Consider the following 23,055-nt stretch of genomic DNA (forward strand, 5'->3'; position numbering starts at 1 on the left):
AACCCACTCCAGTGTTCTTGCCTGGAGAATCCCAGGGACAGGGGAGCCTGGTGGGCTGCCGTCTCTGGGGTCGCACAGAGTCGGACACGACTGAGGTGACTTAGCAGCAGCAGCAGCAGCAGCCAGGTCTCTCACCCCGTGAGCAGTGAATCCAAAGGTGAGCTGGCATTACAACAGATTGTCAATGTTGCTTCTGAACACGATTTTCCCATCCTCTTATAAAATCACATTCTATGCTTGTTTGTTTGTTTTAACTTTACTGGAGTATATGCTTTACAATGTTGTGTTAGTTCCTGCTCTGCAGCTTTACATATATATACGTCCCTCCTTTTTGGACCTCCGTCCACACTCCCCCCCACCCACTGCAATCCTACCCATCTAGGTCATCAGAGAGCACTCAGCTGAGCACCCTGAAAATTGCATTCTCTTTAGAGATTCACTACAATTCATATTCCATCCTCGAGCCATTCTAATTTGTGGCCAATCCACTTGCCAACTGGTTATCCATTTACTCACCAAAGGCCCAACTCACAGTCTTCCTCTCCTCACATAATTCTAGGAGATTTTAACATTCATGGACATAGATCATCCAACTTAAAGGCCTTGCAATGCCTTTAGCTCCTTATTCAAAAACCCACACCCTCAATCTTTTCAGGGCTTAGTAACTGCTCCACTTGAACACAACTTTCCGATTTCTATCTTCCTCATCAACTTATTCCCATCTGGTAGCTTCACTCTGTTCAATTTTTAAATTTTCACACATGATGGCTCCACACACATTTACTGTCTGCAAAAGGGGTGGCTTCCCAGGGAACCTTCCAGTCACTTTACTCAGTCTCGGCCAGCTCCCTTTTCGATTCCCATCAGCAAACATCCCCAAACTTACCCTAAGTCCTTCCTCCAAACAACTGCTGATTTCATTCCCAGCAGGTGACCTTGCCTTTACATCAGTGGAAAAATTGAGGTCATCAGGGAGGTCTCACTCAATTTCTCTGTAAACATATCTATATTCATTGCTTTTTACTTTCTTTCCTTCACTCTGGAAGTCGGCAATGTCCCTTACCGGTTCAAGGCCAACCCATGCCACTGGCCCACCTCAATCTCCCTCTGTATCCGCCTCGTCCTTGCCCTGTCAGTCATCTCTTCCTCGGCCTCTTTACTGGATCCTCCCCTCAGCTCATAAACACCTGAAGACCTTTTCATTTTAAAAGGCCCTCACACCTGCGTCCTAGTCAACACTCATCAAGCTTCTGTTCCTCCATTTTCTGCTCTTTTGAAATCACAGAAAAACTGGCTTTTTTAAAAAAAAAAATCTTTTCACCTCACTTTTACCCCTTGAGCTCTGAAATCCTCCTTCCTTCCACATTCCTCTACTGAAACTTTTCCCTAAGATGCATAATGACCTAATTGCCAAATCTAACACACATCTTCCAGCTTTATGTAACCAGACTTCGCTCTTTGACTCTAATTGCTTTCTCCTTTCAAAGCGTAATCTTGTGTGTGTGTGTGTGTGTGTTTTTTCCTGATAATAAAAGCAGTGCTTGTTCATTACTGTTTTATTCTATTCAGGGCTATAACAAAATACCACAGTCTAGGTCAACTCTGAACAACAGAAATTCATTACTCACTGTGCTGGAGGCTGAAAGTCTGAGATCAAGGTGCCCAGTGGTCAGGTGAAGACCCTTTTCCAGGCTGTAGACTTGTCACTGGATCCTCCCCTGGTGAAAGCGGCAGGGAGAGCTCTGAAACTTCTTTTATTATATAAAGCTTTTATCCCATTCTCAAGGGCTCCACCCTTGGGACTTGACCACCTCCCAAATCGCCCCAACTTCTAACACCATCACTTTGGGGGTTAGAATTTCAACATATGAATTTTGGAGGGACACATCATTCATACCATAGCAATTACAGTATATGTGGAAAATCTAGGAGAGTACAAAGAAGAAAAATAACATCATCTGTAATGGCACTAATTGGTGATAACCACTGTTAATATTTTGAAGTATATAAATATACAAAGATACAGATATAAATACATAAATATAGATATATACAGGCACAATTCTGTATAGGAGCTTTTACCTGCTTTTTATATAACCCATATCCTTAAATATTTTTGAAAATGATTATAAACTGCTGCATAATATTCTATAAAGTGGATGAATTGCCATATATTAGCCATTTCTCTGCTACTAGATATTTCACTCATATTTTAAATCTTTTCTATTGTAACTAAAATTACTATATACCTCCTAGTACCTAAGTCTTTGACCATTTCTTTTGGATTATCTCATTAGAATTATTGAAAAAGAATTACTGTGTGCAAGCATATAAATATTCTCTAGGCTTGGCTGCACAATGCTGAGCTGCCTCCCAAAAAAGTTGGAGTGACTCATGTCTCACTTGCAGTGAGTATAAGGGCTTGTTTTCAAACTTTCTGCTCTATGTACATTATAATGTTCTTTGTTTATAATCTTTGGAGCTGTGCTTGCCCAGCTTCCAGACCAAAGAAAGGGCCTGAAGTCAGCAACAGAGACATCACTGGCTTAATGGATGGGGGAGCTTACCTGTCTGAAGCAAGGTCCTAGAGTGACACCCCAGCGAGCGCAGGAGACAGGATCACCAAGCAGACTTTGTTCCCAGGGGTGGGAGAGAGGAGATTATCAGTTATAAGGGAATTGACCTCAGATGGACTCATTAGTTACCAGGGAAACCAGTAGATGGCACGCCCCTCACCACCTCATCTCAAACGGGAAGAGAACAATCTCCAGCTGGGGCCTGGGGCAAATATGTAAGATGGTCAGAACTTTGCAGTTAGATACAGGTGAAGAAGGCACTAGTCGGGCAGGGGGTGGTTGGTGGTGGACAGAGAACAAGACAACACCCATCTTGAGGGGCCTGACCACACAAATATCCTCTGTTCTATTTCCTGATAATATCCTCTTCTAGTTTTCCTTGTATTTATCTGCTTTGTGTGTGTGTGTGTTTTAATCTCACATTTAGGACTTTATTTTCCTATAACTACCCCTTAAAGTTGACGTTCCCTACACTTATATCCTAAATTCATTACCTTTCCCTCTTATTCCCTAGGAATTTTCTTATTCTACTCCTAGTTTGAACTACTTCCACTAGGCAAGAGATTCCCAAATAGAAGACACCAGACCTGACCTCTCTCCTGAATTTTAGACTCATGCGTTGAACCATAGGGCTTCTCTGGTGACTCGGACAGTAAAGAATCTACCTGTAATGCAGGAAACTCAGGTTCGATCCCTGGTTGGGAAGATTCCCTGGAGGAGGGCATGGTGACCCACTCCAGTATTCTTGCCTGGAGAATCCCATGGATAGGGAAGCCTGGCAGGCTGCAGTCCATAGGGTCACAAACAGTCAGACACAACTGAAGCAACTTAGCATGCAAACAATCATCTGTTCTCCATCTCTTTTTTGTTATTTGAAAAAAACCCAAAATTCAACCTGTCAAAATGATAAGTTGGGGGCTTCCCTGGTGGCTCAGTGGTAAAGAATCCGCCTACCAATGCAGGGGACACGGGTTCAGTCCCTGGGTCGGAAAGATCCCACGCCGCAGGGCAACTAAGCATGCATGTAGTGCATGCACTACAACTGCTGCTCTAGAGTCCATGGGCTGCAACTACTGAAGCCCGCAGGCCTAGAAGCTCTGAAATGAGAAGCCTGTGCACTGCAACTAAAGTAGCCCCCACTCACCACAACTGGAGAAAAACTCTTGCAACAGCAAAGACCCAGCACAGCCAAAAATAAATAAAATTGAAAAAAAAATGATAAGTTGGTAGTACAACCAGCCAAGGAGTCACACAAACTTGAAACAAGACGAATTTGCCTTTTCTCTCTTGGTCAACCTCCCTACCACAGGCCCCATCACAAGAAGAGAAGATTCTCAATTTAATTGCCATGTACCTGAGGAGAAAACATACTAAAGATAGAAACATTCTCAAATTTCTTATTCTTTTTCTTGTTTAAGAGACAAACCTTTGAAGGATTTTGTTATTGGTAGAAGTGATATAAGGCCAAAAGTAGGGCTAAAGCTTTTATTTCTAACTTTCAATCCAGAATAGTACTCTTTTCTTTGAAAGTTGTGGGTTCTAACCCATGTGTGTAAGCTTTTAAAAAATCAGCAAACCATACTATACAAATAATATAGAATCATATTCCTTCTGAGCTGGAAGGCATAGTTGACACATCCAGTTGAATACCATCACTTTGTCTCTTAACAGTCTAGGATGAATGTCCCTGGTGGGCAGTGGCTAAAATTCCATGAAACCAAAGAAGGGGACCCAGGTTCAATCCCTGGTCAAGGAACTAGATCCCACATGCTGCAACTAAGACCCAGTGCAGATGGACAGACAGATAAGTAGGTAGATATTAAAAAAGTCTAGGACCCAGAGATGTTTCATGGCTTACTCAAAGTAGCATGGTTACTTAGTAGCAGATATCGCTAAAATTAATTCTTGTAACTTTTGTTCCAGTGTTTCAGTACATACATATTTCTACGTGTTAACCCTTGTCCTCTGAGAAACTCTACAAATAGATACTCATGCACGAGTAACTGTTGGAAAATCCTGCACATCACATCTTTTAGAGAATCTTAACCAGGGCTACAGTATGATATTTGTGGATTCTAGACACTTTTGCCTTTGTGGGCTACTTTCTCCATAGAAAATTACTAAAATATTGCTTATGACTGTGGGCTTCCCTTGTGGCTCAGCTGGTAAAGAATCGGCCTGCAATGTGGGAGACCTGAGTTTGATCCCTGGGTTGGGAAGATCCCCTGGGGAAGGGAAAGGCTACCCACTCCACTATTCTGGCCTGGAGAATTATAGTCCCCCTGTATAATCCATGGGGTCGCAAAGAGTTGGACACAACTGAGCGACTTTCACTTCACTTTACTTCACTTCATTGTAAAGTAATCCAGGCTGGATTCATTATTATCTTTTCATTTTTCTTCTTATTTGAAAAGACATAAAAAGATTTTTGTGTACTCCTAAAAGTATTGTGGATCTTAGGCACTGTGCCTATAGTGCCTAGTGGATAAATCTTCAGTCATGTCCAGTTCTTTGCGACCTCGTGGCTCCTCTGTCCAGGGATTCTCCGGACAAAAATACTGGAGTGGGTTGCCACTGCCTTCTCCAGGGGATCTTCCCGACCCGTGAATTAACCCTGGTTTTCTGCATTGCAGGCAGATTCTTTACCGTCTCAGCCACCAGGGAAGCAGTGCATAAATCAGCCCTGTACATAATACATGGTAAAGACTCGCAGAAGTCTTGCAAAGAGAAAACCTAATTACCTAGAATTTCCAAAATTGTTGTTCACAGGGTCCCATTAACATCTCAAAGATCAGTAATGTCCTATAAAACACAGTTTAGAAAAAAAAATGTTCTCTGCTCTCAAACTGCAATAATACTCACTTTGCAGAAAGGAAGATGGTGATGCAAAAATCAAGTTATCCTTCTTGGCTGTGGTTGAGATCTCTGAATTGGCTGTAAAATATCCATAAAGGCCTGTTTAAAATGTTTTATAGACCAGACAAGCACATCAAATTTTCACATATGGTTCATATTAATGTATGGAATACATGACAATTATATTTCATTAACACATCTTTCTAGTACATGGGAATGGTAGTACACCATTAACTCGTGCTTTTGCTTCTTATACTAATCAAATAAAATTAGGATGTCTATAAAACTTGATTTCCAATTCATTTTCAGAAGATGGATAATAGAAATTTCCCGAATTAGCAATCAGACTGTATTTATTGCATATGGTGACTGCTTTAAAATGTGACTGCATTCTCTATACTTTTATGAATATTTTGACACATTGCTCTGGAGCAATCAACCAGGATCACTTGTCTTTAACAACTGCTAATATTCCTTTTAAGAACAAGAGTATCTTATGAATATCACCAGGGAAACTTGGGGCTTTATCTGACGTCTGGAATGAGAGCTGCCCCTGAGAATCCAGAGAAGTTATCTCTTTTCTCAAGGGTATGAGTTGGAGATTGGGATTGACATATATACCTTACCATGGGTAAGACAGATCGCTGGTGGGAAGCTTCTGTATAGAACAAGGAGCTGAGGTTAGTGCTGTGTGATAACCTAGAGGGGTGGGATAGGAAGAGGGAAAGGATATATGTATACTTATGGCTTATCACTTCAATGTACAGCAGAAACTAACACAATATTGTAAAACAACTATATCTCAATTTTAAAAATTTAATCATGCAATCTAGGGTATGAGTTAGAAACAGATGCCATTTGGGGAGCTGCATACAACCTTTATACATGTGATTCAAGCAGTTAGGTTCAGTTCAACAATATTCATTGAGTGCCTTTAGTGTGCGAGGTAACAGGCATAAATGAGACATGAGTTATGCATACCTCTCACCATGGGGTATTAAAACTTGCTGTCTACATATTAGATTTGAGCCTTAAGTCACAGAGGCTGTGTAAAGGAGAAAAGGAAAGATATACCCATCTGAATGCAGAGTTCCAAAGAACAGCAAGGAGAGATAAGAAAGCCTTCCTCAATGATCAATGCAAAGAAATAGAGGAAAACAATAGAATGGGAAAGACTAGAGATCTCTTCAAGAAAATTAGAGATACCAAGGGAACATTTCATGCAAAGATGGGCTCAATAAAGGACAGAAATGGTATGGACCTAACAGAAGCAGAAGATATTAAGAAGATGTGGCAGGAATACAAAGAACTCTACAAAAAGATCTTAATGACCCAGATAACCTCAATGGTGTGATCACTCACCTTGAGCCAGACATCCTGGAATGTGAAGTCAAGTGGGTCTTAGGAAGTATCACTATGAACAAAACTAGTGGAGCTGATGGAATTCCAGCTGAGCTATTTCAAATCCTAAAAGATGATGCTGTTAAAGCACTGCACTCAATATGCCAGCAGATTTGGAAAACTCGGCAGTGGCCACAGGACTGGAAAAGGTCAGTTTTCATTCCAATCCCCCCAAAAGGGCAATGCCAAAGAATGTTCAAACTACTGCACAATTGCACTCATCTCATAAGCTAGCAAAGCAATGCTCAAAATTCTCCAAGGCAGGCTTCATTATGTGAACATTATGTGAACCAAGAACTTCCAGATGTATAAGGTGGATTTAGAAAAGGCAGAGGAACCAGAGATCAAATTGCCAACATCCGTTGGATCTGAGAAAAAGCACGAGTTCCAGAAAAGCATCTACTTCTGCTTTACTGACTACACCAAAGCCTTTAACTGTGTGGATCACAACAAATTGTGGAAAATTCTTCAAGAGATGGGACTATCAGACCACCTCACCTGCCTCTTGAGAAATCTGTATGCAGGTCAGGAAGCAACAGTTAGAACTGGACATGGAACAACAGACTGGTTCCAAATCAGGAAAGGAGTATGTCAAGGCTGTATATTGTCACCCTGCTTATTTAACTTACATGCAGAGTACATCAGGCAAAATGCCAGGCTGGATGAAGCACAAGCTGGAATCAAGATTGCCAGGAGAAGTATCAATAACCTCAGATATTTAGATGACACCATCCTTATGGCAGAAAGAGAAGAAGAACTAAAGAGCCTCTTGATGAAAGTGAAAGAGGAGAGTGAAAGAGGAGAGTGAAAAAGCTGGCTTAAAACTTAACATTCAGAAAACAAAGATCCTGGCACCCAGTCCCATCACTTCATGGCAAATAGATGGGGAAACAATGGAAACAGTGATAGACTTTATTTTCTTGGGCTTCAAAATCACTGCAGATGGTGACTTCAACCATGATATTAAAAAAATGCTTGCTTCTTGGAAGAAAAGCTATGACCAGCCTAGACAGCATATTAAAAAGCAGAGACATTACTTTGCTGACAAAGATCTGTCTAGGCAAAGCTATGGTTTTTCCAGTAGTCTTGTACGGATGTGAGAGTTGGACCATAAAGAAAGCTCAGAGCTGAAAAATTGATGCTTTTGAACTGTGGTGTTATAGAAGACTCTTGAGAACCCCCTGGACTGCAAGGATATCAAACCAATCCATCCTAAAGGAAATCAGTCCTGAATATTCATTGGAAGGACCAATGCTAAAGCTGAAACTCAAATACATTGGCCACCTGATGTGAAGAACTGACTCACTAGAAAAGTCCCTGATGCTGGGAAAGATTGAAGGCAGGAGGAGAAGGGGACGACAGAGGATGAGATGGTTGGATGGCCTCACTGACTCTATGGACATGAGTTTGAGCAAGCTCCAGGAGTTGGTGAAGGACAGGAAAGCCTGGCATGCTGCAGTCCATGGGGTCACAAAGAGTCGGACATGACTGAGTGACTGAACTGAACTGAACTGATATGGGGGCAGCAAAGGAAGATGTTTTACAGTCCAGTCTGTGCAAAACGGAAAGTAGGAAAGAAGGTGAGGAGGTGGATGGGCTTACTGAGGGGTGGAGGAGGAGAATATGTCAGGAAAGAACTCCTAAAGAAAGTAGTGTCTGAAAAATGTGATGCACTCTGTTTCTATTTTGTAATATACATAAAGTAGAATTTTTGGAACATGCATGCAGCCAAGTTTCCCTTTATATTTAGAGAATAATTTGAAATTGCAGACTTGAGCGAGATGAGTTGTTGCACGAGAGTTGAGTTACTTGTTTCTATAGCAAGAAGGCACTTCAATATGGGGTAAGAAGTCTGAAAATCAGAGTTAGAAACTTGCAGTGATCAAATCTCTTCCAGTTCTATACTTTTATAGAGACCCTATGATATACTCGCAGGTGATGAGTCAGGATAGGATAAGCTTAGGCCATGGTAACAAACAAATAAAGATAAATCTCAGTGGCTTAACACAAAATTTATTTTCAGTCACAAAATCTGATGAGGATCCGGAGACTCTCCATGGTAAACAATGCCATGAGATGAGCAGAGATGCAGGCTGTTTTGATCTTCCATCTCCATCAATTCAACATGAGACCTTCTCTACAACTGCTGTGGTGAGGAAGAAAATCCTAGAAAGTCAAACACTGGCTGTGAAATACTTTGGTCTGAAAATGACAACTAATATGCCTGCTCACAATTCATTGGCCAAAACTAATTGGTCAAAACCCAAGGTGGAATATTCCCCTATATTTGAAGGAGAGGAAATTTAGATATGGAAGAACAGAGATGTCTCTACCACAACAGTCTTTAGACAGGAACTACACGCTCCAAGACTCTCTGAAAATAATAGTGGATATTTTTTCAAAAGATTAAAAAAATAATAGAGTCAGAGTATTTAAGTTTTCTATGTGGATTTTCAAGCAGCTTCTTAACTGGTTCTGTACAGTTTGAAGCTTAAAGATCTATGACAGCTTTTAGGAAGTAACCATGGAATCACCAGAAAGCTAAGGTCAATAGCCTCTATGAATATTTAAGCTTTCTAGAGTAAAAGAATGTTTAGTATTTTTTATGCTGATTTAGCTTTCTCAACATGGAGCACGCTCATTAATTTCAGCACTTGCTAAGAATGAAGATTTCTAGCTTCACCTACAGAATGAAACTCTCTGGAGGTAAGCAAGTCCAAGCTTTCCTGGGGATTATTATGTACACTAAGGCCTGAGAACCTATACAGAGGAAGCAGATGGCCCATGCTGGGGAAAGGAAAGAGTAGGCTTTCTTGAAATCCAATTGTGAAGCAGAGCTTACCTTGAGGCTTCCCTAGTTGAAGGCAAGGAGTTCTAATTTAAGTCATCTTGATGCTGGTGAAAAGAAATCTCAACAAGCAGGACCCTCCTCCTAGGAGCAGCCCAGCTATCCATTCGGCAGGAAAGGGCTCCCATGCTCCTAGTCACTGGACCTAGTTTGAGCACAGAGCTGATTGAAGACTTGTGCTTTTCACTCTGATGCTTTTATTTTCACCTCTTGTATTTTCTGTGTACCTTCATCTAGTCTTATTGCTTTATCTTCTGTATGCTAACTCCTTGCAAATATATATTCCTAGAGTGAACTTCTTTTCCAGAAGTTCAGACTTCTGGAGTCCAAAAAGTCCAGAATTTCAGACTATTGCTGTTCAGCATTTCCATTCAGATGGCTAGTAGGCTTTTCAGAGTTAACATGTCTAAAATGGAGCCCCTAAGTGATCTTCCCCTAAACATGCTCCTTCCATGGACTGACTGGCTCCATCTCAGTTTATGGCAACTTTGTTGGTTCAGGCCAGGTTCTTGGGAGTCATACTTGACTTCCCTTTCTCCAACGTATACCATTTAATTCCAATCTTCTAACAAATATTAACTTTGCTTTCAAAATAAACCCAAGATCTCATCACTTCTTCACTTCCACTGTTACTGCTCCAGTCTGAGTCCCCAGCATCTCTTATCTGGCTTAAATGGTCTGTCTTCTTTCAAGTCCCCGTTAAGTCTATTCTCTACATGGCAGTCAACACAACCCTGTTAAAATATGATAGATCATATCCACTTTTGTGTTCAATATTCTCCAAAGGGCTCCCCACATCACTCAGAGGGAAAAACAGATAGAAGTTCTGACAACGTTCTGCAAGGCCTTGAAGGATCTGGCCCTTCTTTCCAATCTTATCTCTTTATCCATTTTCCCCTTTTCACTCATTTCAGATACACTAAACTTTTTTATGTCCTTTAACACACCAGTCCTGGTCTCTCCTTTGTTCCTGCTCTTTCACCTTCCTGGATAATCTTCCTGGGATATGTGCAGGTCATCCTTCAGGTCTTTTTCAAAGGGCATCTTCTCAATGAGAATAGAGTGATATGTGCTCAGGAGAAAAATGGAAGGGATATAATTTGCTGTATTGGAAGAAGTGTGGTCTAGGGTAGCTAACATGTCACCCTCCTCTCAACCTAGCACATTAGATCCCCTTTCTTTCACCCTAACACTTACCATGTCTTGTTACTATCTTCATTCTATTTGGGTTGGCCAAAAAGTTCATTCAGCTTTAACCAGAAGCTGGTACAGAAAACCCCAAATGAACTTGTTGGCCAACCCAATACATCAATTTATAAAGGTTCTTGAAAGCAAGCTTTTCTGTTCGTTTGTTTCCTACACTGATGTGTCTTAACATCTAGGACAGTGCCTAGCACACAGTCACTCAAAAAATACTTCTTTTTTTTAAATTTTATTTTATTTTTAAACTTTACATAATTGTATTAGTTTTGCCAAAAAATACTTCTTGAAAGAATGAAATAATATTTGCCTTTTAATGACAACCAGCTCTTGGTACACACTGTTCTGATATCAATATTTTATTGAAGTTTTGTGACTGGGGTATTTTTCCCAACTTCCTATATATCTTAAACACTTTTCCCTCAAAATTTCTAAGTTGGAAAGAATAAACTCAGACAAGTGACACAAAGTGAGCATGATGACCAGTGCTTTGGCTCCCAAGAGAAAATTCCAGGAAAATAAGACAGAGTAAAAGGAATGGGACAAAAATGTACACAAACATGGAGGCATGGACCTGTGGTAGGCAGCTGCTAAAATGGCTTCCAGTGATCCTTGCCTCCTCGGATTCAAGAGAAATCTCCTTCCCCTCAATTTGGGCTGGACCTAGTGACTCACTCGTAACAAACAGAATAGAGCAAAAGTGATGGCATGTCATTTCCAAGATTTGGCTACCAGATGATATACTGTCTATGTTGCTCAACCTGTCTTCTCTCTCATCTTCTCACTCTGCTGAAGCAAATTGCCACGTGATGAGCTGTTGCATGGAAAGGCCCAGATGACAAGGAACTAAGCCTCCACCAATAGGCAGTCCATCTGGAATCTAGAAAAATGGTACTGAGGAACCTATTTGCAGGGCTGGAAGTAGAGACACAAATGTAAAAAATGGATTTATGGACACAGTTGAGGGGGAAGGAGAGAGTGGGATGAATTGAGAGACGAGCATTGATATATACACACTACAATGAATAAACTAGACAGCTAGTAGGAAGCTTCTGTAGAGCACAGGGAGCTCAGCTCAGTGCTCTGCGATGACCTAGAGGGGTGGGTTGGGGGGAGGGAAGGAGGCTCAAGAGGGAAGGGACATACGTATATTCATAACGTAAACATATGGGATATATATATACACACACACACACACTCACACACACCCCCCCCATGATTCACTTTGTTGCACAGCAGAAACTAACACAACATTATAAAACAATTTTACTCCAATAAATAAATAAATACTAATAAATAGGCAGTCTGATATGGCTTTCATTCTGACTGCCTATGAGAAGGTGAATCCTTCCAATAGCCAGAGGAAGTCTGGAAGCACACACTTACACTTTGGAGGAGCCTTGAGAAGATGGCTGCCCTGGCCAATACCTTGGCTGGTTGCAGCCTGAGAGACCCTGAGCCTAAGGACCTAGCTAAGCCATTCCTAGTTTTCTGATCCACAGAAACTGAGATAACTATTAAAATGCTATTTTAAACCATAAGTTTTGAGGGCATTCTGTTACTGATCCATAAATAATAAATACAATGGACATATAGTAAAAGGTATGATTGTGTATATGACTACCTTTTTAAGGAAATGTGAAGCATTGATAATAAACTAGTGATACTTTTGAGTGAGGAACTATATCCAGAGTGAAGAAGAGATGTGAAGTGAAAGTCGCTCAGTCGTGTCCAACTCTTTGTGACCCCATGGACTATACAGTCCATGGAATTCTCCAGGCCAGAATACTGGAGTGGGTAGCCATTCCCTTCTCCAGGGGATCTTCCGAATCCAGGGATTGAACCCAGGTCTCCCACATTGCAGGCGGAAGAGCATTTATCAAACTAGTTGTATTTATTCATTCATACCAGAACTATTTTATTTAAAATAAACAGGCAGAATTCAAGATGAAAAAAATACCTACTTTAATAGAATTTATAATCTAGCATTGGGTGAGAATGATGACGGCAAACATCAAGTCCAGAAACACGTGATTAATAATTTCAGGAAAAATAAAACTGAGTTACAATCTGTGGACACCCTGGCCATGGGAGTGAAGCATCTCCTTTGAAAGCCTCTTGCAATCTGTAACCACTGAGTTGAACTGACACTGATATGGCCATGGTAAAATCTGTGGGCCAAGCACTGCAGGCAGAAAGAATGGCCAGTGCTAAGCTAGGAATAAGAAGATTATGAGCTAGAGGGTGGATCATGTAGAGTGTTTGATTCTAAAGGCAGTAGAAAGCCTTTTATAGAGTTTAAACAGAGTAGAACATTGCATTTTACATGTTTAGATGGTCACTCCGGCTTCTGTAAAAAAAAAAAAAAAAATGAGTTGTGGTGGATAGGAGGTTAGGGAAAGGGAGAAAGTTAGGAGACAATACAGGGTTAGGTACTTTATTGGCAATGGAGCACCGAGCCAACAAGTTGTTGTACGAGAGGAGGCTGTGAGGCTGTAGCAGATTCATAAGCCAGTCTTAACGTCCTGTCAATATAATCTTCTGCTGCTGCTGCTGCTAAGTCACTTCAGTCATGTCCGACTCTGTGCAACCCCATAGACAGCAGCCCACCAGGCTCCTCCGTCCCTGGGATTCTCCAGGCAAGAACACTGGAGTGGGTTGCCATTTCCTTCTCCAATGCAGGAAAGTGAAAAGTAAAAGTGAAGTCACTTAGTCATGTCTGACTCGTAATTACCCCATGGACTGCAGCCTACCAGGCTCCTCCATCCATGGGATTTTCCAGGCAAGAGTACTGGAGTGGGGTGCCATTGCCTTCTCCCAATATAATCTGAATAACTGGCAAATTGGTTCCTGCATGGGGTGATGTTAGGGGAATAAAAAGAAGTCACATTTGCAGGCAACTCATTTGTTCTTGAGGACAGGGTCAAGTTTACTTCTGCTAATCAAAAGAACACTTAAAAATATATTACACTTGGTATTTTGTGCAAGTAACAACTCCTCATCGCTCAAGAAGAAAATGCAACTTTGATGTTTTTAAAACAGCTGTTAGCATTTTTATGGATATGTTCATAAGTAAGATTTTTATGACCTTGAAGACTAGCCTCACAGCACTATAAACCAATTAAATGTTAAACATAGTGTCTCTCAACCTTGGTAGTAAGTATTCCACATAGAAACGACTTTTTAACTGCCTTTATGCTAATTAGGATTCTAAGTAAAAAACAAATTACAAGAAGAGATATACTCTGTTGACTGGCCTTATCAACTGCCATGAAAAAGAAAGAAAATGATCAAATGTGTCATGGGATGGGAAAGTTGAAATACTTACAGCTGTTACTTTGACAAACTGCTAGCTTGATGCTGACTCATAGTCCAATGGGTTATGGAAAACTAAAGTGACACAAAAGACAGGCAAATTAGGAAGTGGGTACAAACTTTACAAAGAAAGTTACAAAGAAGAGAATAAAAGATGTAATTTAATTAAAAACTATTTGGGAGAACTTCCCTGGTGCTCCAGTGGCTATGGCTCTGTGCTCCCAATGCAGGGGGCCCTGGTTCAATTCCTGGTCAGGGAGCTAGATTCCACATGCCACAACTAAGACTTGGTGTAGACAAACAAAAAGATATCTTTAAAATTATTTTTGAACCCGATAGAGAATAAGCCACTTAGATTTGACCACTAAAAGAACCATTTTAAGGAGTACGAAATTGCAACTCACTCCAGTATTCTTGCCTGGGAAATCCCATAGACAGAGGAGCCTGGTGGGCTACAGTCCACAGGATTGCAGAGTCGGACACAACTGAGTGACTAAACAACAACAATCCTAGTTACTACCTGAATCCCTGAGGGCAAGCACAATGCTGACTTCTAACACTCTGATTTCTTCCTGTCTTATAAATGAGTCATAGAGTATATTACTGTTTTATATCTGTCTTCTTTTATTCAGTATTATTTATGTGTTGCAAACAGCAACAATTCTCATTGTTGTATAGTATTTTATTTTATGAATGTATCACAATGTATTAATTCATTCCACTGTTGATAGATATTTGGATTACCTCCAGATTTGGGTATTATAAATGACAACACCTTCCCTACCCCAGCCTGCATGCTTAGTCACTCAGTCATGTCTGGGTCTTTGCAACCCCATGGACTGTAGCCTGCCAGGTTCCTCTGTCAATGGGATTCTCCAGGCAAGAATACTGGAGTGGGTTGCCACTTCCTCCTCCAGGGGGTCTTCCTGACCCAGGGATCGAACTCCAGTCTCCTACATTACAGGCAGATTCTTTACTGTCTGAGCTATCAGGGAAGCTCAGACACTTCCAGATTTGGTTATTATAAATAGTGCTGTGATGGATATTCTTATACTTAGTCTTCTCTGGAGCATATATGTGAAAGTGGAGGAGTTGGATCACTGAGTGCACATATGTTCAGTTTTAATAGACAATGCTAAACTATTTTCTCAAGTACCTATACCAACGAACACTCTGGCCAGCAGTATCTGAAAATTCTAGTTGCTCCACATTCTTGACATTATTAGGTTATTTTTTAAATGAACTTAAATTAAATGGAATATAACTGCTTTACAATACTGTGCTAGTTTCTGCCACACATCAACATGAATCACCCATAGGTATACATATGTCCCCTCCTTCTTGAAGCTCCCTCCATACCTCCTCACCCTTCTAGGTTGTCACAGAGCAGGAGGTTGAGCTCCCTGTGTTATACAGCAACTCCCCACTGGCTATCTATTTCACATACAGTAATGCATATGTTTCCATACTACTCTCTCAATTCATCCCTCCCCCTCCTTCAAAATAGTTGTGAATAGAAGAGAAGCAAAAGGCAAACGGAAAAGGAAAGACAGACCCATGTGAATGCAGAGTTCCAAAGAATAGCAAGGAGAGATAAGAAAGCCTTCCTCAGCGATCAATGCAAAGAAATAGAGGAAAACAATAGAATGGGAAAGACTAGAGATCTCTTCAAGAAAATTAGAGATACCAGGGAACATTTCATGCAAAGATGGGCTCAATAAAGGACAGAAATGGTATGGACCTAACAGAAGCAGAAGATATTAAGAAAAGGTGGCAAGAATACACAGAACAACTATACAAAAAAGATCTTCATGACCCAGATAATCACGATGGTGTGATCACACACCTAGAGCCAGACATCCTGGAATGCAAAGTCAAGTGGGCTTTAGGAAGTATCACTACAAACAAAGCAAGTGGAGGTGATGGAATTCCAGCTGAGCTATTTCAAATCCTAAAAGATGATGCTGTGAAAGTGCTGCATTCAATATGCCAGCAAACTTGGAAAACTCAGCAGTGGCCACAGGACTGGAAAAGGTCGGTTTTCATTCCAATCCCCCCAAAAGGGCAATGCCAAAGAATGTTAAAACTACTGCCCAATTGCACTCATCTCATACGCTAGCAAAGCAATGCTCAAAATTCTCCAAGGCAGGCTTCAACATTATGTGAACCAAGAACTTCCAGATGTATAAGCTGGATTTAGAAAAGGCAGAGGAACCAGAGATCAAATTGCCAACATCCTTTGGATCCTAGAAAAAGCAAGAGCGTTCCAGAAAAGCATCTACTTCTGCTTTATTGACTATGCCAAAGCCTTTGACTGTGTGGATCACAACAAACTGGAAAATTCTTCAAGAGATGGGACTACCAGACCACCTCACCTGCCTCTTGAGAAATCTGTATGCAGGTCAAGAAGCAACAGTTAGAACTGGACAGGGAACAACAGACTGGTTCCAAATCAGGAAAGGAGTATGTCAAGGCTGTATATTGTCACCCTGCTTATTTAACTTATATGCAGAGTACATCATGCAAAATGCTGGGCTGGATGAAGCATAAGCTGGAATCAAGATTGCTGGGAGAAATATCAATAACCTCAGATATGCAGATGACACCACCCTTAAGGCACAAAGTGTAGAAGAACTAAAGAGCCTCTTAATGAAAGTGAAAGAGGAGAGTGAAAAAGTTGTCTTAAAACTCAACATTCAGAAAACTAAGATCATGGCACCTGGTCCCATCACTTCATGGCAAATAGATGGGGAAACAGTGATAGACTTTATTTTGGGGGGCTCTAAAATCACTGCAGATGATGACTGCAGCCATGAAATTAAAAGACATTTGCTCCTTGGAAGAAAAGTGATGACCAACCAAGACAGCATATTAAAAAGCAGAGACATTACTTTGCCAACAAAGGTCCATCTAGTCAAAGCTATGGTTTTTCCTGTAGTCATGTATGGATGTGAGAGTTGAACTATAAAGACAGCTGAGTGCCAAAGAATTGATGCTTCTCCAACTGTGGTGTTGGAGAAGACTCTTGAGAGTCCCTTGTACTGCAAGGAGATCAAACCAGTCCATCCTAAAGGAGATCAGTCCTGAATATTCATTGGAAGGACTAATGCTAAAGCTGAAACTCCAATACTTTTGCCACCTGATGTGAAGAACTGACTCATGCCACCTGATGCGAAGGCCCTGATGCTGGGAAAGATTGAAGGAGGGAGGAGAAGGGGACAACAGAGGACAAGATGGTTGGATGGCATCACCGACTCAATGGACATGAGTTAGCGTAAACTCCGGGAGTTGGCGATGGACAGGGAGGCCTGGCGTGCTGCAGTCCATGGGGTCACAAAGAGTCGGACACGACTGAGGGACTGAACTGAACTGAATGCTCCTTCCCCCACTGTTCGCACAAGTCTGTTATGCCTGTCTCTTTCCTGTTATGCCTGTCTCTTTCCTGCCCTGCAAATAGCTTCATCAGTACTGTCTTTCTAGATTCCACATATATGCATTAATATATGATACTTGTTTCTCTCTTTCTGACTTACTTCACTCTGTGTAATAGGCTCTAGGATCCTCCACTAGGTTTTTAAATTTTAGTCAAGCTAATAGGAAACTTAAAAATGTTTTTATATGTTTTGAAGCAACTGATGAACTGTAAGAAATGAGACTAGAGTTTACCTTGCTCCTAGAACACTTCTCTTTAAGGGATCCAAGACTGATGGCATTCAGTCCATGGAAAAGTAAATATTAGTTGATGGAAGAGTTAATAACATTTTCATCACCATGAAAAAGTTTTTGCTATTTACCTTTTACAATCTTTACATGAAGCATGAAATACTTAAATAGGACTACAAATTGGACTTAAATAGGACTACAAATTGGACTTAAATAGGACTACAAATTTAGCAGCCTTGACAATGTAAAATAAAGGAAAAGCTGATGATAGGTGAGAAGTGGAAGGAAGAAACAGAAAAAAGGGGGGGATATATTATAATCTCACAATGTAGAAAGTAGAAGGATGACAGTTAAAACTTAATAGGGCATGACAGAGTTTAAGGTGCATTATTTAAAGTTGCAAAAGCAAACAATAAAAACAATAATAATAACATGGGGAATATATGGAGTATGTGGAGTTTTATGTATATTATTGAAAGTTATAATAACAATCAATTGTAAATCGTACAGTTTGCATAATTAATAAAAAACAGAAGTAAGAGATGGGGAGTTAGGGTTAATAGTATTGAATAAAATCTATACTTTTTCATAGAAAGTTGTAAATAGACATAATTTAAAGTTGATAAGACAATAGATGCATAAGCATATTATTTAGACTTACTAAGATAAACACCCAAAGAACTAAAAAAGGTTAAAGAGGTTGCACCTGGAAAATGCCCCTGAAGGTATGACAAGCAAGGCCTAGAGATGGTTGCTTTTTATTATAAACTTTTCTGTACTACTTAACTGTTCACTACCATCTATATGTATTGGGTTGGCCAAAAAGTTCATTCAGGTTTCCATAAGCTGTTCCCCAGTGAACTTTTTGGCCAACCCAATGTTACTTAGCTATAAAAGAATGAAGTTTCAAAAGTAAGATTTATTTGGGGAAATGATCAAGTATAATCCTCTTGCTGTGAGTGATTTCAGCTTTTACTTTGGAGAGAGAAGAAATAAAAGAGAGAATCTTAAATGAGAATGAATATGCATATGGGATCCAGAAATTGGGAAGCCAGAAAAGAAAATTGAGGAAGATAAGTTAAGGGGACAAAAAGGATCATTACCAGGTTGAAAATAAATGGTAAACAAAGACTCTTATTTTACTTAGAATGTTTCCTTCAAAATTCCTTCTGATTTGAAATAATTCATGGTTTGAAAACTTGGGTAACATATTCAGAAATGCTGGTATTAATAGAATGGGCTGACTTTCCAATCTCTCAACTTCCTAGGTCAATTTATGGTTTACACTATTTCCAAATAAATTCTAATGTCAATCTGATCTCATCACATCCTCCTCAAACTCTCCAGTGGCTCCTCAATACCTATTCAGTTAACTATTACATCCTCACCTTGATATTCTGGGCCCTGAATAATATGGATTCAACATCTAAGTTGCCTATGGTTACACTACTGGTAAGTGTTAACGTGGAAATTTAAACAGAAGCAGCATAGCCTTTGAAGCCTGCGCTCTTTCATCAAATACATACAGCTTCTCATGTGAAACTCACATGTGCACATATAAAGCCATGTAAGAACGGTCATGGCAGGCCGACCATGGGGGACGTGGGGGGCAGGGCAGGAAACGCCTGGGGGCAGTAGAGCCCATGTCGGCCTTGAGGCGCTCTGGCTACAACCCTAGTGACAGCCTGTCTTATGGCCACTACTACGGGCCTGGGGGTGGAGATGTGCCAGTGCACCCGCCTCCGCCCATCTACCACCGGCCCTGAGCCTCCCCAGCCTCCCATTTCCTGGCGGGGCCGTGGGGGTGGCCCGGCGGAGACCACCTGGCCGGGGGAATGAGGAGGAGGCAATGGCTACTAGGTGTCTGGAAGTGCCTGGTCAGAGCCAGGTCGTGCTGGCAGAGGCCACCAGGAGCAGCCACCATATCCTAGTTACAATTCTAACTATTGGAATTCTACTGTCCGACCTCGGGCTCCTTACCCAAGTACATACCCTAGAAGACCGGAAATGCAAAGCCAGAGTTTGAATTCTTATACAAATGAGGAATATGACCTACCATACCCCACTGGCCCGGAGACAAATACTGCCTCATACCCTGGGGCCTATTACACACCTGGGTATGCTCAGACCAATTACTCCACAGAGGTTCCAAGCACTTAGCATTCATCTAGCAACAGCCCAACCCCAGTCTCCAGTTGGATGTACCCCCAGCAGGACTGCCAGACTGAAGCACCCCCTCTTAGGGGGCAGGTTCCAGGATATCCTGCTTCACAGAATTCTGGAATGAGAGTACCCTATTACCCTTACGGGGATGGTGATCATAGTGTTCCACAACCAGGACCAACCATATGACCCCAGGAGGACTCATGGGCACCTCCAGGTGCTTATGGAATGGGAACCTGGTACCCCTGGCCTTCAGCTGCGCCCTCGGCACCACCGGGGAGTCTCTACATGAACGAAAGCACTTCATCATGGCCTAGCAGTGGCTCTCCTCAGCCACCTCCTTCACCACCAACCCCACAGCCTAAGGACTCCTCCTATGCCTACAGCCAAGCAGATCAAGGAATGAGCCGGCACAACTTTCCTTGCGGTGTCCATCAGTACGAGTCCTGGGGATCAGTGGACGATGACAGTTCGGAGCTTTTGGATTCCCAGGTCCAGTATAGTGTTGAGCCTCATCTGTATGGTAATGCCACTCACAAACATCCCAGCACTCAAGACCAGGGTATTCATCTTGCTGAAGAGTGTTTATCTTCAGATGAAGGGACTCCCTCAAGCATTAAAAAAACCATACATGTGCTAGAGAAGGTCCAGTATCTTGAGCAAGAAGTATAAGAGTTCATAGGAAAAAAGACAGACAAAGCATACTGGCTTCTGGAAGAGATGCTAACCAAGGAACTTCTGGAACTGGATTCAGTTGAAACTGGGGGCCAGGACTCCATCCGGCAGGCCAGGAAAGAGGGTAAAGAGGCGGTTTGTAAAATCCAGGCCACACTGGAAAAACTGGGGAAAAAAAGTATGATGAAGGGATTTAGAACAAAGGGGAAGCCTATTACTAACTTGACCAAAGAACTCTTGATTTTGGTTAATTACCCTCTTTTTGAAATGCCTGTTGATGACAAGAAGCAATACATTCCAACTATCCTTTGATAGAAAGCTTGAAAAACTGGTACAGGACTTGGAAAAACAGTTGGGTTATGAGTTGTTTTCAGACCAGTGAATATAATAGGGAGCTCTCGAGTTATGGATATTGCCAAGTAGACTTGCCCAGTAAGAAATACGTGGGTGTTGGCAAGCTGCTGCTTATCAGCAGGAGGCGAATTCATCTTATTGAACAGGCTTCTCAGAAACCTACAGGATAAGACTGGATGTTCTTTGGACAGGGTCTGTTTTTTGTAAACATCTGGATTACTTGTCACATTTTTATACATTGTAACTGCTTTCACCATACACTTTGTGTGCAAATTACAGCTTGGACTTTAGCATCCTTGGACCTCTGTTTTGTTTTGTTATTTGCAGTTCACAAATATAGTATGATTCTCTAAAAAATAAATGGTCATGGCAGCATTGCCCCAAAACTGGAAGCAATCTAGATGTGCATTAATAGAGAAAGGGATCAGCAAGTTAGGTAAGGTCACATAGTTCAAAGATCAGAAATAGTTAAATGAATCAGATGTATACGTTTCCATATGAATAAATCGTTAAAGAAAAACGTAGATTGAGAATAGCAACTTGTTGAAGATTAAGTACTATATAATTCTGCTCAGGTGATGTTTAATAATATACCTATCTTATAAAGAAGTAACAAAAAGAGTATCAGCAAAAATACAAATAAAAATCAGGATGGTGATTATCTTTATGGAGTGAGGGTAAAGAACTGAGAAGGGTCAAAAGAGCCATCAACCAGTTTGGCCCCAAGCGACAAGAGCTCTTATTGGCCCTGGCTTTTTCATTTCATCTCTTAGCTTCTCTTGGCGTAGGTGGGGTATGGGGTGAATTCACTCTGCCTGAGACAGAGTGGCTTTGGGTTGTATGAATTAGCATGAAAGCTCTGATCTATGTCTAGATCTACTTATTGATGCCCTCAATAAGTTCATGTCTGCACTGCTATATTTAAAATGGATAACTAGCAAGTACCTACTGTACAACACAGGGAACTCAGCTCACTCTGCTCATTATTATGTAACAACCTAAATGAGGAAAGAGTTTGAAAAAGAATAGACACATGTGTATATGTATAACTGAATCATTTTGCTGTACACCTGAAACTAACACAACACTGTTAATCAGCTATACTCCAAAATAAAAGTAAAAGTTAAAAAAAAAAAAAAAGAGCCATCAACCAGAAAACAACGGGACAAATAATTAACATGGGTATACAGGTAATTATAGTATTCTGTGTTTTATCTGAATGTTTATAAAACAATTATATAGGTATAAAAATAATTGGAAAGATATTTAACATTATTCTAACTTTTTAATCTCACAGTGATGAGAGTATGGGTGATTTTATTCTTCTCATTGTTTCTTTAATTTTCAAAAATAAACACTTCTGACTTCTGGTTTCTAGTCCAACGTATAAAGAGCTTGGAAGTCATCACTTCCATCTTTATAACAGGAAAAATGCTCATAAACAAACTAAAACACTACAACTCTTCTTAGATCCATCAGGGAATGGTAAACTGCTGCCCCCAGAAACTAGAAACACACGTGATACACAGAATAACAGTTTACCAGGAACAGAAGCTGCTACAAGAGTATCGTAAGTTTAAAGAGTTCCCTGATAATGAGTGATGTTGAGCATATTTTCATGTGTTTGTTAGCCATCTGTATGTCTTCTTTGGAGAAATGTCTATTTAGTTCTTTGGCCCATTTTTTGATTGGGTCATTTATTTTTCTGGAACTGAGCTGCAGGAGTTGCTTTTATATTTTTGAGATTAGTTGTTTGTCAGTTGCTTCATTTGCTATTATTTTCTCCCATTTTGAAGGCTGTCTTTTCACCTTGCTTTTATAGTTTCCTTTGTTGTGCAAAAGCTTTTAATTTTAATTAGGTCCCATTTGTTTATTTTTGCTTTTATTTCCAGTATTTTGGGAGGTGGGTCATAGAGGATCCTGCTGTGATTTATGTCAGAGAGTGTTTTGCCTATGTTCTCCTCTAGGAGTTTTATAGTTTCTGGTCTTAGAGAAATGCAAATC

At 40.8% G+C, this 23,055-nt stretch overlaps 1 long non-coding RNA gene and 1 pseudogene across 1 annotated transcript in view; one reads left to right on the forward strand and one right to left on the reverse strand.

The window, feature by feature from the left end:
- Positions 1-23,055, reverse strand: part of LOC139180918 (uncharacterized) — a 150,404-nt gene that overhangs the window by 65,513 nt on the left and 61,836 nt on the right. Inside the window, exons 3-7 of the long non-coding RNA XR_011565112.1 lie at positions 14,210-14,271; positions 6,059-6,131; positions 5,439-5,510; positions 2,568-2,631; positions 1,629-1,718 (exon numbers count right to left, since the gene is read on the reverse strand). This is a non-coding gene — a long non-coding RNA (uncharacterized lncRNA). The remainder of the gene's footprint in view (positions 1-1,628; positions 1,719-2,567; positions 2,632-5,438; positions 5,511-6,058; positions 6,132-14,209; positions 14,272-23,055) is intronic.
- On the forward strand, positions 19,503-21,009 carry LOC139181194 (BAG family molecular chaperone regulator 4 pseudogene; annotated as a pseudogene).

The sequence above is a fragment of the Bos indicus genome, chromosome X, assembly GCF_029378745.1.
Source record: "Bos indicus isolate NIAB-ARS_2022 breed Sahiwal x Tharparkar chromosome X, NIAB-ARS_B.indTharparkar_mat_pri_1.0, whole genome shotgun sequence".
Classification (NCBI taxonomy): Eukaryota; Metazoa; Chordata; class Mammalia; order Artiodactyla; family Bovidae; genus Bos; species Bos indicus.